General features: G+C 42.4%; 1 pseudogene; it reads right to left on the bottom strand.

Moving 5' to 3' along the window:
• Positions 1-248: 248 nt before the first annotated feature.
• Positions 249-2412, bottom strand: LOC140896136 (E3 SUMO-protein ligase KIAA1586-like; annotated as a pseudogene).
• Between the last annotated feature and the right edge of the window lie 3796 nt (positions 2413-6208).

Genomic DNA, 6208 nt, shown 5'->3' with positions numbered 1-6208 from the left:
CAATAGAAACAAAGTATTGTATTGCTTTTTTAAATGAATTTAAAATACATTTGAAAAGAAAATATAAAGAAGATGTATGAGTAAGCATAGGCTAATAGTTAAGAATGAAATGCCTATTATTCTTGTATTTTAAAATATTACATGTGAACTACTTAAGTTATTAAAAATAAAAAGTGTAATATATTCATGTTGAAGTATACAATGCAACAAGCAATATTTTAAAGAATATTTAAGTACATTATTTATTACTAAATAGGTAGTAATTTCCAAATGGCTTCATCATCTTCTCCATAATCTTTGGTGTTGGATATACGAACTCTGGTATCTAATGCGGATCGATGACTTCTCATCCATGCTTTAACATATGGTATTGGGTTCCAGGAACTTAGTGGTTTTCCCAACAAATTGATGGTCATAAAGCTTGAGATATGTGTAATTGTTATATTCGCCCTTTTATCACTACAAATGATATTCGTCAACGAAAAAGTTCTTTCTGCTTCTGCAGAACTAATTGCAATTATGTTCGTAATTTGCTTTGTTTTCCTTATTGTTTCCGGATCAGGAAGATGTTTTGATTGAATGTTATTCTCTACATAGTCATGAAAATCATTTAAGTCAACTACAAATTTTATGAATTTGTTTAATTCATGCACTTTTTCTTCTCCTGATTTCCAAGGTAACCTGACTTCTTCAATATTCCAGGAAGTGGGATCCATAACATTGAATAATTCAACTATTTTAGGTGTATTACTAGAATGACCTAAATTATCTTCTTTATATTTAATGTGATTTTTGTTTAATAATCTTGCCTTCATTTTTTCAATAATACATTCTATTACTTTGTCTCGTGGCTGTGATTTAAACCTTACATTATCTTCAAACTCTATGCATTTGAAAGCATCACTTTCTATCATTTCATTAATTTTATTTTCATGTGTACCAAAACTATCTTTTAATTGTATGAAAAAAATCAATCATTCATTTGATTAGCTTATCTGCCTTTGTTAAACTCAATTGTCTCGCTTGCAGTGAATTTGATAATAATGCAAGTTCATCCAAAATATCAATCATTAAAGCCAAGTCTTTTAAAAATTCTTTGTTTTTCAATCTTTTTTCCATGCCAGAAAATTTCTTATTTTTGGAAAAATAAATATAAAGAGCTGGATAAGCTCTCCAGACCGTTTTGACAGCTCTAAGGCTACAAGAAGCCCATCGTGGACCAAAGACACAGCCTATTTTGATGATTTCAATATATAGTTCTTCAGAAACTTGTTTAAGTTAAAACTGACTTTTATTTGACTGATGAAAAATTGCATAAATCTTGTCCAAAAAATCTTGAAATGGCTTATTTCATTGATATCATTTATAGCATCATCTAAAGCCAGTTGTAGCTGATGATTCAAACAATGCCAAATTATAATGTTTGGAAAACCTTGAATGAGTCTTGTAGCAACTCCAGATTTATGTCCAAGCATGGTGCTCGAGCCATCAGAACAAAATCCGATTAAATTTTTCTTTAAATATTCTGTGTCAAATCCTGTATCGGTTAATGTATTTCTCAAAGCATTATAAATATTTTCTGCTTTTGTTGATTCTAATTCCACTAAATAGAGAAAAATTGTTGGTGAAGAATCTTGTAATTCACATTTTATGAGAATTACAAGCACAGTTTTACTTGAAATTGTAGAAGCTTTATCAATAATAATACAAATCTTTGAATTGTTTTAAATGATTTTGCTAAAAATTTGTTTTCTTATTGATTCAGCAATATGCTCTATGATTCTGATGGCCGAAAATCGAGAATGTAGGCAGTTCCCTAAATCGGTTTCATTCTTAATTTGTAGCTCTACTTCATCCTCCATATCTGCCATTGGTTGGTTTCTTTTTACTAAGTTGTAAACTATGTTGAAAATTTTGCTGGTTATTGCTATTTTTTTCAGTAACTTTATCAATCACTGTAGTGAATCTTTAGATTCATTTAAAATATTTATAACTCTCAAATGAGAGCTTGATTCGAAATGTTCCTTCATTTTTTTTCTTCATGAAGCTTGCTGAACATTTTTATCAGTTCCAGAGGCTTTAATAGTACACTTTTGCCATTCCGAAGAAATGTGTCAAGATTTTCCTCCAAGGACCCCCAAACATGACATATTTGAACAGTGGAAACAGCCAAGGTTTTTGCCTTCAATGATCAAGCCATTATATTTCTTTAAAAAAATATTGTGCCTGCTCGGAAGTCCAACAATCGGGTACTACATTTGCACAGTCATGTAAATCCTCTTCCATTGCGGACACATTTTCAGATGATTCAACATTTAAAATATTTTCATCACCAAAATTATTGTCATTGGCGTTTTCAGTATTTAAATTATTATTTTCACTACTAGAACTACTGACCGATGATTCTGTCATTTTAGTGGAAAACCAGTCACTAATGCTTTTCTGGTGTTTTATTATGAAGGGTAAATAATATTGAATAGAAAACTTTAGTCTTCGAATAACAGTCCAGTTAGTATTACACACTGAAATATCACACACAATTTACTAGAAACAAACTAGGAGGGTAGTGAAACACTGGAATGCGTTGCCTAGGGAGGTGGTGGAATCTCCTTCCTTAGAAGTTTTTAAGGTCAGGCTTGACAAAGCCCTGGCTGGGATGATTTAATTGGGGATGGGTCCTGCTTTTGAGCAGGGGGTTGGACTAGATGACCTACTGAGGTCCCTTCCAACCCTGATATTCTATGATTCTATGAAACAGACCGACTATGACTCACTGGTCGTGTTGAATTGTATAGAAAACAGTCGAGCAAGTGCACGAACGAGGCAAGTGCAACCCCTGTTAATAACATAATAAACAAGACGTTTGTCTCTCATCAGGACGAACTTGGATGCAACCGAGTCGCAGCCTGCAATGACGTTACATGCACACGCGCGTAGCAACATAAATCTTGACCTATCTGTTGTAGAAACGGCTCTTTAACTGCTAGAATTCCACGTCCCTCTGCATTTGAAGTTTATTTTGTACACCATATTACAAGTCTTCATTAATTTAAGGTTTCCCATGCCAGTTATAAATTTTACATTTACATGAGCCCCCCACGGAACCCCAGAATGACAGCGGGCTAAGCAGGGCCGATGGCTGGGACCCCAGCTGGCAAGGGCCCGGTGGCCGGAAATTCAGTCCAGCAGTGGGCTGAGTGGGGTGGTGGACAGAACCCCAGACCAGCACCGGCTCACCCGCCGCCGGTATGGGGTTCCGGCCGCTGGCTCCTGCCAGCCAGGGTCCCAGCCAGCGGCCCCGCTCAGTTCCGTTCATCCAAGAAGGCAGTGGGCTGAGTGGGGCCAGCGGACCCCGGCTGGCAGCAGCTTGCTGGTAAAAATCGGCTCGCCTGTCACCTTTGGCAGGTGTGCCACTGGTTGCCAACCCCTCCCCTATTATTTTCTACACTATTCTATAAGATTAAGATTATTCGTTTTATAACATTTGTTTTCCTAACAATTTTTAGCATCCGGTTCTAAGGGTATGTCTACACTATGGAATAAGGTCGAATTTATAGAAGTCGGTTTTTTAGAAATCGGTTTTATATATTCAAGTGTGTGTGTCCCCACAGAAAATGCTCTAAGTGCATTAAGTGCATTAACTCGGCGGAGTGCTTCCACAGTACCGAGGCTAGAGTCGACTTCCGGAGCGTTGCACTGTGGATAGCTATCCCACAGTTCCCGCAGTCTCCGCTGCCCATTGGAATTCTGGGTTGAGATCCCAATGCCTGATGGGGCTAAAACATTGTCACGGGTGGTTCTGGGTATATATCGTCAGGCCCCCATTCCCTCCCTCCCACCATGAAAGCAAGGGCAGACAATCATTTCGTGCCTTTTTTCCTGAGTTACCTGCGCAGATGCCATACCATGCCAAGCATGGAGCCCGCTCAGGTAACCGTCACCCTATGTCTCCTGGGTGCGGTACGGCTTTGCTACACAGTAGCAGCAACCCCTTGCCTTGTGGCAGCAGACGGTACAGCACGACTGGTAGCCATCATCGTCATGTCCGAGGTGCTCCTGGCCACATCGGCTGGGAGTGCCTGGACAGACATGGGCGCAGGGACTTAATTTAGAGTGACTTGACCAGGTCATTCTCTTTAGTCCTGCAGTCAGTCCTATTGAACCGTCTTATGGTGAGCAGGTAGGCGATACGGATTGCTAGCAGTTGTACTGTACCATCTTCTGCCGGGCAGCCATGAGATGTGGATGGCATGCAGTCCTTCTGCACCATCTGCTGCCAGCCAAAGATGTAAAAGATAGATGGAGTGGATCAAAACAAGAAATAGACCAGATTTGTTTTGTACTCATTTGCCTCCTCCCCTGTCTAGGGGACTCATTCCTCTAGGTCACACTGCAGTCACTCACAGAGAAGGTGCAGCGAGGTAAATCTAGCCATGTATCAATCAGAGGCCAGGCTAACCTCCTTGTTCCAATAAGAACAATAACTTAGGTGCACCATTTCTTATTGGAACCCTCCGTGAAGTCCTGCCTGAAATACTCCTTGATGTAAAGACACCCCCTTTGTTGATTTTAGCTCCCTGAAGCAAACCCTGTAAGCCGTGTCATCAGTCGCCCCTCCCTCCATCAGAGCAACGGCAGACAATCGTTCCGCGCCTTTTTTCTGTGCGGACGCCATACCAAGGCAAGCATGGAGGCTGCTCAGCTCACTTTGGCAATTAGGAGCACATTAAACACCACACGCATTATCCAGCAGTATATGCAGCACCGGAACCTGGCAAAGCGATACCGGGCGAGGAGGCGACGTCAGTGCGGTCACGTGAGTGATCAGGACATGGACACAGATTTCTCTGAAAGCATGGGCCCTGCCAATGCATGCATCATGGTGCTAATGGGGCAGGTTCATGCTGTGGAACGCCGATTCTGGGCTCGGGAAACAAGCACAGACTGGTGGGACCGCATAGTGTTGCAGGTCTGGGACGATTCCCAGTGGCTGCGAAACTTTTGCATGCGTAAGGGCACTTTCATGGAACTTTGTGACTTGCTTTCCCCTGCCCTGAGGCGCATGAATACCAAGATGAGAGCAGCCCTCACAGTTGAGAAGCGAGTGGCAATAGCCCTGTGGAAGCTTGCAACGCCAGACAGCTACTGGTCAGTTGGGAATCAATTTGGAGTGGGCAAATCTACTGTGGGGGCTGCTGTGATGCAAGTAGCCCACGCAACCAAAGATCTGCTGATATCAAGGGTAGTGACCCTGGGAAATGTGCAGGTCATAGTGGATGGCTTTGCTGCAATGGGATTCCCTAACTGTGGTGGGGCCATAGACGGAACCCATATCCGTATCTTGGCACTGGAGCACCAAGCCGCCAAGTACATAAACCGCAAGGGGTACTTTTCGATAGTGCTGCAAGCTCTGGTGGATCACAAGGGACGTTTCACCAACATCAACGTGGGATGGCCGGGAAAGGTGCATGATGCTCGCATCTTCAGGAACTCTGGTCTGTTTCAAAAGCTGCAGGAAGGGACTTTATTCCCAGACCAGAAAATAACTGTTGGGGATGTTGAAATGCAAATATATGTATCCTTGGGGACCCAGCCTACCCCTTAATGCCATGGCTCATGAAGCCGTACACAGGCAGCCTGGACAGTAGTCAGGAGCTGTTCAACTACAGGCTGAGCAAGTGCAGAATGGTGGTAGAATGTGCATTTGGACGTTTAAAGGCACGCTGGCGCAGTTTACTGACTCGCTTAGACCTCAGCGAAACCAATATTCCCACTGTTATTACTGCTTGCTGTGTGCTCCACAATATCTGTGAGAGTAAGAGGGAGACGTTTATGGCAGGGTGGGAGGTTGAGGCAAATCGCCTGGCTGCTGGTTACGCGCAGCCAGACACCAGGGTGGTTAGAAGAGCACAGGAGGGCACGGTATGCATCAGAGAAGCTTTGAAAACCAGTTTCATGACTGGCCAGGCTACGGTGTGAAAGTTCTGTTTGTTTCTCCTTGATGAAACCCCCCGCCCCTTGGTTCACTCTACTTTTCTGTAAGCTAACCACCCGCCCCTCCTCCCTTCAATCACCGCTTGCAGAGGCAATAAAGTCATTGTTGCTTCACATTCATGCATTCTTTATTCATTCATCACACAAATAGGGGGATGACTACCAAGGTAGCCCAGGAGGGGTGGTGGTGGAGGGAAGGAAAATGCCACACAGC

The sequence above is a fragment of the Lepidochelys kempii genome, chromosome 1 (assembly GCF_965140265.1).
Source record: "Lepidochelys kempii isolate rLepKem1 chromosome 1, rLepKem1.hap2, whole genome shotgun sequence".
Taxonomy (NCBI): domain Eukaryota; kingdom Metazoa; phylum Chordata; order Testudines; family Cheloniidae; genus Lepidochelys; species Lepidochelys kempii.
Note: the sequence above shows the minus strand (reverse complement) of the source record. Positions and strands in the feature narration are given on the sequence as shown.